Source organism: Microcaecilia unicolor, chromosome 1, assembly GCF_901765095.1.
Source record: "Microcaecilia unicolor chromosome 1, aMicUni1.1, whole genome shotgun sequence".
Lineage (NCBI taxonomy): Eukaryota > Metazoa > Chordata > Amphibia > Gymnophiona > Siphonopidae > Microcaecilia > Microcaecilia unicolor.
Genome location: NC_044031.1, coordinates 641,535,178 through 641,545,600, shown reverse-complemented (window position 1 = coordinate 641,545,600; position 10,423 = coordinate 641,535,178). Strand labels below are relative to the sequence as shown.

Here is a 10,423-nt window from a genome sequence, read left to right as displayed (position 1 = left end):
CTGATGGAACTGCATTTTGTTGATTTCGTTTTTGTAATTTGTCATAATCTTGTAATTTGTTAATTTGATTTTATGTATGTTTGCTTGTACTTCGCTCTGGACAAGGGCGGATTAGAAATAAATTCAAATTCTTCCCCATCTCTGCAAACCCAGGTGCCATGACATTCTAGGGTTCATGATGTCATGTTACTTCTGTCAGAGAAGTTCAGTGACCCATCATATTTCTTCCATGGAGCCCAGCATGCTCTATGGAAGAAAGAGAACACCATGGGACCCTATGTTCCACTCAAGAGCACTAGATAAGGCTGTGATTGTGGAGGGTGTCACATAGCTGACAGCAGGACCAAGGGACAAAGAGGCTGAGGAGGTGTCTGGCATGGCTTTGGAGGCTCATTATCCCACAGGTGTGTACTGTTGAGTGACAGCAGACATGTGTCTTTCTGTGGTACTGTGGTAACTCACTGTTCCTCTTTTCTTTCCTTGCAGGCAAATCTGCTGCTTAAACATGTCTCCTACCTCCCTTGCCATACCGGGGCAGCAAATGGCAACAAGCTCTGCCCATTCGCTTACCTCACAGGAGGTAACATCACTGGACTTCTGTTTTAAATCTCTGTGTTTTTCCACAGTACATTCTTCTGGTGCATTCCTCATCATGTACCACAGGAGCATGACAAAGGAACATGTTGTGACTCTTGTGTGCTCCTTTGTGCACTCCTTCAGGCTATCTCTCTTTATCACTGTTTTGTTTCTGGATGCCTCTTTCATTGCCTTCAATGTGGACTGCTTCCATCCTATCTCAGTATTGTTGTCACAATGTCATTGCTCCACTTCACACAGGCCTCACTCATAAGGTAAAACCCTCACTGCTTATTAACGTCATCTGTAGATCTGTATTGCCTAACCCCTTGACTAATATTCTTCACACCAGTTCTATAGCTAGTCCTCTGCCTCTACTACCTGCTTCACTCAATATTGGCCTTCTAGATATTGAGAAAAATACTAAATTAATCCAAGATTTTGTTCATAATGTTGCAAATTTGTACTACTGTTTGTGATACAAGAATTGTTCAAGCATATGTACTGTCAGCAAGCACCCCTCCGTGCTGTCCGCTCTTGTTGCGACACCTCTCCGTGCTGTCCGCTCTCCGCTCAACACCTCTCCGTGTGGTCTGCGCACAACTTAGCACCTCTCCGAGCTGTCCTTCTTCGCCCACACAATTGGGGCTAATCCATCTCCTAAGCGGAACTGTTCCTGCTCACTTGCAAAAAGTAATTCACAGTACTATTTATTCAGCAGAGTACTTTATTTCAGAGCACCACCAGCGGGAAAATAGTATGTCCTCTGTACTACAGCTGCTGGTCTCTGTGCACTTTGCTTCCCTTCTTCCCCACCCAACAGTCCCCAACAGTTCCGAACAGTTCAGTCTTGGAACTCCCTAACAACTTGAAAATAAACCTTTGAATCAGTCAATTCCTCTACTCCTTTCTCCTACTGCCTAGGAGATAGAGGCATTTTCTCCACCCTCGCTTGTCAGACACCAACACTCTGACAACCTCCCACTGAAATGTCCAGACTGACCTTCTTCAGGTAATTACCCTTTGTCCTGAGCAGAAGAACTCCATTTGCTCTTGCTCAGCCTCCTTCATGACATTTTCACTGTTCTCCTCCAGCTCCATCTCCTCCCACTCCATGGAGTCTTCCCCCACCCTCTCTCCCAGGTGCTGCTCCTCCACTTGATTATCCTCCATCTCCCAATCACCTCCTGACTTTTCTGCCTGCTGGGAGTTGGAGTGCTCTCTCATGTTCCCTCTCCCTTGCAAGTGCTGCTGGGTTCTGTAGTTCTCTTCCTTTCTTGCAAGTCTCCTCCCCCCTTTTCCCGGCAGAGAGGGCTCTTCCTTTCTTGGCTTACTGCCCCTGTCAGCTCTTCTCTACTTTCCCTCTACCTCCTCCTTACAGTACATACCAGCTTCCTTTTTCCATAAATGAAGTACTGTGGCACCATCCCCCACTTCTGAACCTAGCCCTGCCCCTGCCCCCTTCTGGTCCCACTCTCCACTTCAAGCCCTGGCCCCAGCCCCACTCCCAATTTCACTTCCTCTTCCTTTTTCTACAAATGAAACCCTGATGACACATCTAGGAATATTCCGATAAAACATCCCAGATATTTTTTGTTTTTATCACAAGAAGGGAAATGTTTCTTTAAAATCCAATCACAATCTGATTCAAGTAAAAAATTCACTACCAAAGTAGTTTTACCAGGTTGTTCAAGAAACTGCACAGATAAATCAGCTAAAGGAGGTAGGGGAACAACTGCCAAGAAGTTTATTTTCATCCCTGTCATCTATTACATTGTTATTCTCTCTTTTGTGTTTATGCTTTTTTTTAAATTGGTTATATTGTACACCACCATGACAGTAACTCCTAGGTGGTATATCAAATAAAAAGACCCTTGAACCTTTGAAGAAGGCTGATCAGGCTTACAGAATCCAGATTTTTCTGATTCCCTAAAATAATTAAGATCAGATCCCTCAGGCAAACAGATTGGATCTGATGAAGAAGGGCAACCTTCGAAAGCTAATCAAGAAATGTATTAAGTTATGTCCAATAAAAAAGGTATCATCTTATTTTCTTTTCCATGTTTTATTTTGTTTGATTTCTATTGATTATCTCATAGGATGGAAAGACAGAGTTTCTGTATATATGTATGTAAAACTTGCCTTGCAATTTTCAGCCTCTGTGCAGGTAGCAGTGCAATGAAGATATGACAAAATATGTTCTTTTTTGCTGCAAAATGTGTGTGTGCTTTCTATTCATGAATAAGGTATGCTCCAGGTGGTGCAAGGAGTTGGAGGAATAAATGTACTGTAGAAGTGTGTATGTGCCTTCGTTCCATGTAATTTTTTCCAGGAGTTCACACTAGTAACAAACATAATTAGACTATAATCCTGGCTCTCTGACCTATGTTTAAATCATTAATCTTCACCTGTTCTGAAGAAAGCTTTCCAAATTTGCATAGTGTTTTGTTCTTATGCCAGTGACATCATTGACTGCCAGGAGATATAAACAGGCAGTTTCTGGACCAGATGGCACTTCTCAGACAAACATTCAGAGATCCATCCTTTCTTCTCTACTGCAAAACAGTCAGAAAAACCAAAATCAGGTGAGTGCTTCTTGTTTTTGAATTTTATGTAAGATGTGTGAGATCTGCATTCCTGAGATCAAATCTTTGTACTTTCTCACATTCAACAAAAACTCCTAGTTAAAACTACTAGCTTTTTTAAAGATCAGTCATTCTCTCAATGTAGTGAAAGGATTTTGATTTTATGACACATGAATTTATATTTAAAAATTATTTAGGGCTCTGTTTACTAAGGCGTGCTGTAGACGTGCTAACTTTTTAGCATGTGCTAAAATAAGCACACACTAATGCTAAAGACATCCATAGGAATACATGGGTGTCTCTAGCATTAACAAGCGCTAAAAGGTTAGCACGCCTACAGCACGTCTTAGTAAACAAGGCCCTTAATATTTTATGTTTTACTTTTTTTTTTTAATTTGCATTTATAATGAAGCAGCACATAACATGAATAAGGAATAGGCGCCTGTGTTTACAAAGGTACGCTATAGGTGCGTTAGCATTATTAACACACGTTAAATGCTAATGCGCATTAAACGCTAATGCACCTATAGGAATGTATTGGTATATTAGTGTTTAATGCACCTTAAATTTATAGGCGCATTAAAAATGCTAACGGGCTTTAGTAAACATACCCCAGAGCTCCATACAAAACGAACAATTTATTTAACACATTTACCTCACATTTCCCACTTAGTTGCAGGCTCAATGTGGCTTACACAATACCGTAGAGGCAGGCTCTGGTTCGGTAAAATACAAATACACAATATAGTATTAGGCATGTAATAAACATAAATAAAAGCAACAAAGAAATAAAGAGGGGGTGGTGATAAAAGTCCAATACGGTCCATAGTTTTTGCTGTGTCGCAGGAAATAGAAAGTTAATTTGGGTCAGCGGGGTAAGTCTTCTTAAACAAGATGGTTTTCAGTGACTTCCTGAAGATAAGATGGTTGTGGATAGATTTCACGGTTCGGGCAAAGCGTTCCACAGTTGTGTACTTATGTAAGAAAAGCTGGATGCATAAATTGATTTGTATCAATATAAAGAAAATAAATTAAGGCAATCTTGGACTCCCTATTAGTCCACAAATTAAGAGAAAAGAGGAGACTTATTTCAGCAAAAAAGGGTAGTTGTTCAAATTAACAATTATAAAGGTAAAGGGAAAAACATTGGAGTAGCTAGACTGAAAAAAACCATATCATGACTTATCTAGCTACACTCCTTGGGTTATGGTAATCAGAGTTGTAAATAAGTTTAATAAGCTGTTAGCGGTTGCTGTGCGCTAATGCCGACACAGCCCATTCATTTTGAATGGGAAGTGTCGGCATTGCCATGTGGCAGCCACTTGTGCAGCTTAGTAAACAGGGGGGTAAGTATTTTCAAGGAAAACGCACAAAGAAATGCACTCCAAGGTTTAACACCTCAGAGCACATCAGTAAGAACTGTTTTCCTTTTTCCTGTGTTTCTTCAGAGACATCAGAAAATACCCGAATCTTACCACCCTAGAACAATTTCACAAGGTTTCTAAAATACAGTCTCATAATCCAATCTTTATCTGGTTCTAGAACAATTGTCACTAATAAAGTATATCTTGCTGTTTCCTCCTCAAGAGAGGTTTCTAACATCTGTGTGACATTTGTTTACTAACATTTGAAATACTACCTTTTCTGGAAAACAAGCTGACATTAACAATAAATTATATTCCACCATATACCTTTCGGTTGAATGCGGATCACACATCAAAGAAGACTGAACATTTCCAGGAATAACAAAACATAACCTAACAAAATAGAACACTGCTGAGCTACATACTCTATTTGATATTATTTAGCACAAATTTTCTAAATAGGTAAGTTTTAATCTGTTTGCAGAATTGGTTCTAAGAGATTTCAGACATTAAGATATCCTTAATAACCTTATCTAATGAACAGCCTGATATGAAAAAGAATATCAATTAGTCTAGTTCGCCTCATATTTTTTTAGTGAAGGAAAAGTGAAAAGTTCTGAAAATCCTGGTGACTCTTGTTTTATTAACAAAAAGAATGATTTAGGGGTCCTTTTACTAAGCCGAGTAGCGCCTATCAGCGGCATAATAGAAAGAGAAGGACACTCATCTTCTGACACAAATCGGGAGATGGGCGTCCTTCTCTCAGGGTTGCCCAAATCGGCATAATCGAAAGCCAATTTGGGCGTCTCAACTGCTTTCCGTTGCGGGGACGACAAAGTTCATGGGGGCGTGTCGGCAGTGTGCCAAAGGCGGGACAGGGGCGTGGTTAAGAGATGGGTGTTCTCGGCCGATAATGGAAAAAAGAAGGGCATCCCTGATGAGCATTAGGCCGACTTTACTTGGTCCAATTTTTTTCACAACCAAGCCTCAAAATGTTGCCTGAACTGACCAGATGACCACCGGAGGGAATGGGGGATGACCTCCCCTTACTCCCCCAGTGGTCACCAACCCCCTCCCACCCAAAAAAAAATCTAAACATTTTTCCAGCCTCTATGCCAGCCTCAAATGTCATACCCAGCTCCATCACAGCAGTATGCAGGTCCTGGAGCAGTTTTTAGTGGGTGCAGTGCACTTCAGGCAGGCAGACCCAGGCCCATCCCCCCTACCTGTTACACTTGTGGTGGTAAATGTGAGCCCTCCAAAACCCACCACAAACCCACTGTACCCACATGTAGGTGCCCCCCCTTCACCCCTTAGGGCTATGGTAGTGGGTTTTGGGGGGGATTGGGGGGGCTCAGCACCAAAGGTAAGGGAGTTATGAACCTGGGAGCAATTTGTGAAGTCTGCTGCAGTGCCCCCTAGGGTGCCCGGTTGGTGTCCTGACATGTGATGGGGATCAGTGCACTACGAATGCTGGCTCCTCCCATGACCAAAGGGCTTGTATTTGATTGTTTTTGAGATGGGTGTCCTCGGTTTCCATTATCGGTGAAAACTGATTTTGTCCATCTCTAAGGTCGACTATCTCAATATTTAGGTCGATCATCTGCAGCTTAGTAAAAGGACCCCTAGGTATTCTTTAAGGACTATTTCTTACGCAAACGTGTAGGCAAAAGAATTCCAGAGGGGCAGAGTCACAAAGAAAAAGGTAGAGCTATGTGTTGATTAGCCACAGAAGCCCTACAAAAGGTCCTATGTGACTTACAATAAAGATAAACCTAAACGAAACAGGGAAACTAGAATTGAAAAATGGGTAAAATATTGCATTAATGAAATAAAGTATAAAACTGACCAAAATTGAGGATAAAAGAAGTTTGGATTAGTTCAGTTCATCATGAATGGAAGAAGCATATAACATACATAAGGAATAAAGCACTGTACAAAACAAACAATATATAAAGAAAATAAATCAAGGCAATACTTAATGCATTTGGGCACCCTAAAGTCCCTATAAGTCTCCATAAAGAAGCCTAGAATTATTTGGTAATTAACGCATTTTATGAGTCATTTCTGCAGGGGATAGAGAGTAGAATAAGAAAGTTCAAGGGATTCAGGGAATGAATGGGAGAAATGATCTGGGATCTGGGAAAGGGGAGAGCTGAAAAGTAAATTCAGGTATTTAGAGGGAAGAAACAGGAAAGAGATCCTCTGCCTGCAGGAGTACTCCTCCTCCTCACATCTCTTTCCAACCTTCTTTTGTCCTAAATATCATACTTACATGCCTGCTTTTGCACCCCTTCCCTAATCCCCTCATATACCTCTCTCTCTCTGTTCCTTTCTCTCCTTACAACCAGTGGCGTAGCTACATGGGGCCTGAGGGGGCCGGGGCCCCCGCAGATTCACCCCAGGACCCCCCTCCCGGCGAACCCGCCCCCGCCGCCGCCTACCTTTACTTTTGCTGGCGGGGGATCCCACTCCCCGCCAGCCGACGTCTTCTCACTCCTTCCTGCTCTTCAATTTGTTTGCTGACGTCCTGCACGTAATTGTACGTGCAGGACGTCAGACTCAGAGAACAGTTCTGTTCTCCGAGTCTGACGTCCTGCACGTACAACGTGCAGGACGTCAGCAAACAAATTGAAGAGCAGGAAGGAGTGAGAAGACGTCGGCTGGCGGGGGAGTGGGATCCCCCGCCAGCAAAAGTAAAGGTAGGTGGCGGCGGGTTCGCGGCGGGAGGGGGGGGGGCGGCAATGTCGGCGGTGGGGTGGCGGCGCCGGGGGGAGGGCTAAAATGTGCCCCCTCCCCCGGGCTCTGGCCCCCTCCCCCACGGAAGGCTGCTACGCCCCTGCTTACAACACTCAATCCCTCTCTTACCCACACTTTTCATTCCCTGTCTCATACATCTAGCCTTCCTCATTCCTTCAGTTCCCCTTACCCCCATTATCCCCATATTTCCTCACACCCTAGCCTATCCTCCTGTAATTCCCCATTTCCTCCTCTTCCCCCTAGCCTTTTTCAACCCCAGTGGCCTAGTGGTTAGGGTGGTTGGACTTTGGTCCTGGGGAACTGAGGAACTGAGTTCGATTCCCGGCACAGGCAGCTCCCTGTGACTCTGGGCAAGTCACTTAACCCTCCATTGCCCGCCACATTGAGCCTGCCATGAGTGGGAAAAGTGCAAGGTACAAATGTAACAAAAATAAAAAATTTTCATGCTTCCATGCTTATCAAAATGTGCCACTGGAGACCTGCCTGAGATTTTGAACCAGAGCAGACACTCTACTAATATATAGCTGAAAGCATGAGTCAGGCCTCAGACAGCAGAGGACAACAGTGTAGCCCAACACATCACCACTCTCCTCCTCCTCCCCCTCAATTCTGGGTTCTTTCAGGTATCATTAATCATGCACACTCTTCTGGAAAGTATGCACTGTTCGTGAAGGGTATGTACTCTTTCAGAAGAATGCATTCTCTTTCCTGATAGTCTGTGGTTGTGTGCACTATTGTGTATGTGCAAAAAGCATGCATGCATGCATACACCTGTGGAAAGTATGTGCACTCCATGAATAGAGCACAGTCTTCATGCGTACTGCACACTTGTTCAGAAGAGTACATACTGTTTCCTGATAGTATGTGCTTGTGTGCACCATTGCATATGTGTAAAAAGTGATCACTACACAAAATATTGGGAAAGTGTGTGCACTCCATGAACAGTGCACAGTTTTCATGCACAGTGCACACTCTTTCAGAAGAGTGTATGCTCTTTACTTTTCTGGAAAAAAGTATATACTATTAAGAATATCTCTCCTGTGACAAAATGAAAATAATAATAGATTTACAGTGAATATTCTCTTCAAATGATACAGAAAACAAAACAACATTAAAAGTTATTGGCTGCACACCCCTTTTTAATAGAGTAGTGCATCACTGTATATAGATAACATCACTGAGCAGTTCACTGTGCAGGTCCATACTCTTAATTTAGGCCTACTATAGGACTAAGTAAAGGTATAAATTATTCATTTAGGGGGAGATTTCATAAACAGCATCCAAAGCAGTGGCAATCCTAGGTCGGCTGCCACTCTCCCCCCCCCCCTCAGGTGCAGTGGCGTCCATCCCCCCAGGGTGCAGCAGGACACCCCCCCCCTTTGGCGCATCAACACCCCCCCCTCCAGCACATCAACACCCCCCCCCCCCCCCGTGCATCAACACCCCCCCCCCCCCCGGGTGCCTTCTTGGCTGCTGGGAGCAGCCGCGCGCCTCTCGGCTCCGCTGGCTCCCTGCTCCCTCTGCCCCGGAACAGGAAGTAACCTGTTCCGGGGCAGAGAGAGCAGGGAACCAGCAGAGCCGACAGGCACGTGGCACCCCCCAGCAGTGTGCACCCGGGTGTGACTGCCCCCCCCCCCTGGGTACGCCACTGATCCAAAGTTAGATAACTGGAAGATATGCACTAAACTATTATTCTGCAAAGGGCACTATGCGCAGAGCACCCTATATGGAATAATAAAGTTTAGCGCGGATCTCACGCCTAACTTTGGGGTTCTTTTACTAAGGTGCACTAACAGATTTAGTGTGCGCTAAATGATAAGACACCCATAGGAATATTAACGTGCATCTTATAATTTAGCTCACGCTAACTCCATTAACGCACCTTAGTAAAGGACCCCTTTGGTTGCTGCAATTATGCCTGCTGAAACCCGGAGTAAATGCTGGCGCACAGCTAATGGCAGTTGGACATGTAAATGACCATATTCTATAACATTGCATCTAATGTCTGGGAACACCCATGTCCTTCCAATGGCCACACCCCCTGTTGAGTTTCACGCTATAAAATTTAGGCACACACTTTATAGAATAGGACCCAGGGAAGATCCTCACATAAACTCAAATGAGTGGCAATTAACACCAGTTATTGATTGTTAATGCCTCTTTAATTAGTTTATGTGCACCACAGATTTGGGCACACAAATTTTGATGACCTATACAGAATCTAAGGATTAGTTGTTGAATATCACTGCTAAATGGATAAGAACATAAGAGTAGCCATACTGGGTCAGACCAATGGTCCATCTAGCCCAGTATCCTGTTTTCCAAACAGTGGCCAAGCCAGGTCACAAGTATCTAGCAGAAACCCAAATCGTGGCAACACTACAAATCCCAAGGCAAGCAGTTGTTTGCCATATCTGTCTCAATAGCAGACTATACACTTTTCCTCTAGGAATTTGTCCAAACCTTTTTTTTAAACCCAGATACACTAACCACTGTTACCACATCCTCTGGCAAAGAGTTCCAGAGGTTAACTATTCGTTGAGTGAAAAATATTTCCTCCTATTTGTTTTAACAGTATTTCCATGTAACTTCATCGAGTGTCCCCTAGTCTTTGTATTTTGGAAAAAGTAAAATATCTATTTACTTCTACACCACTCAGGATTTTGTAGACCTCAATCATATCTCTCCCCTCATCCATCTCTTTTCCAAGCTGAAGAGCCCTAACCTGTTTAGTTTTTCCTTATATGGGAGGAGTTCCATCCCCGTTATATTTTATACCCCCTGTATAGAGCAAAAATAGCAACTATTAATTTCAAAAGCTGACATATTCTAATCACTCAATAAAGATGGAAGATAAGAATCTTCAATAAATATGCTTAGACAGACAATATGTAACTCAGTCACTAAAACTGTCCAAAACGTAAAATGTGTATTTGTGAAGAACTGCTCAGAAATATACAATGTCCCAAAGTGCATACAGCAAACATGTTTAGGCACCCTTACCTCAATCATCATACCTTCCAAGGTAATTCTTAGAAGCCTCATAAATCTTGCAATTCAGCACAGTCCAATAACATTAGAAGTCAAAAATACTTAGGGCCCTGTTTACTAAGGTGCGCTAGTATTTTTAGCAAACGC

The 10,423-nt window shown here is 43.2% G+C and overlaps 1 protein-coding gene across 1 annotated transcript in view; it reads left to right on the top strand.

The window, feature by feature from the left end:
• The first annotated feature begins 3,105 nt into the window (after nucleotides 1-3,105).
• LOC115460526 (lectin-like) overlaps nucleotides 3,106-10,423 on the top strand; it is a 48,102-nt gene continuing 40,784 nt past the window's right edge. Inside the window, exon 1 of the mRNA XM_030190294.1 lies at nucleotides 3,106-3,161. The gene's annotated coding sequence lies outside the window, so the exon portion shown is untranslated. The remainder of the gene's footprint in view (nucleotides 3,162-10,423) is intronic.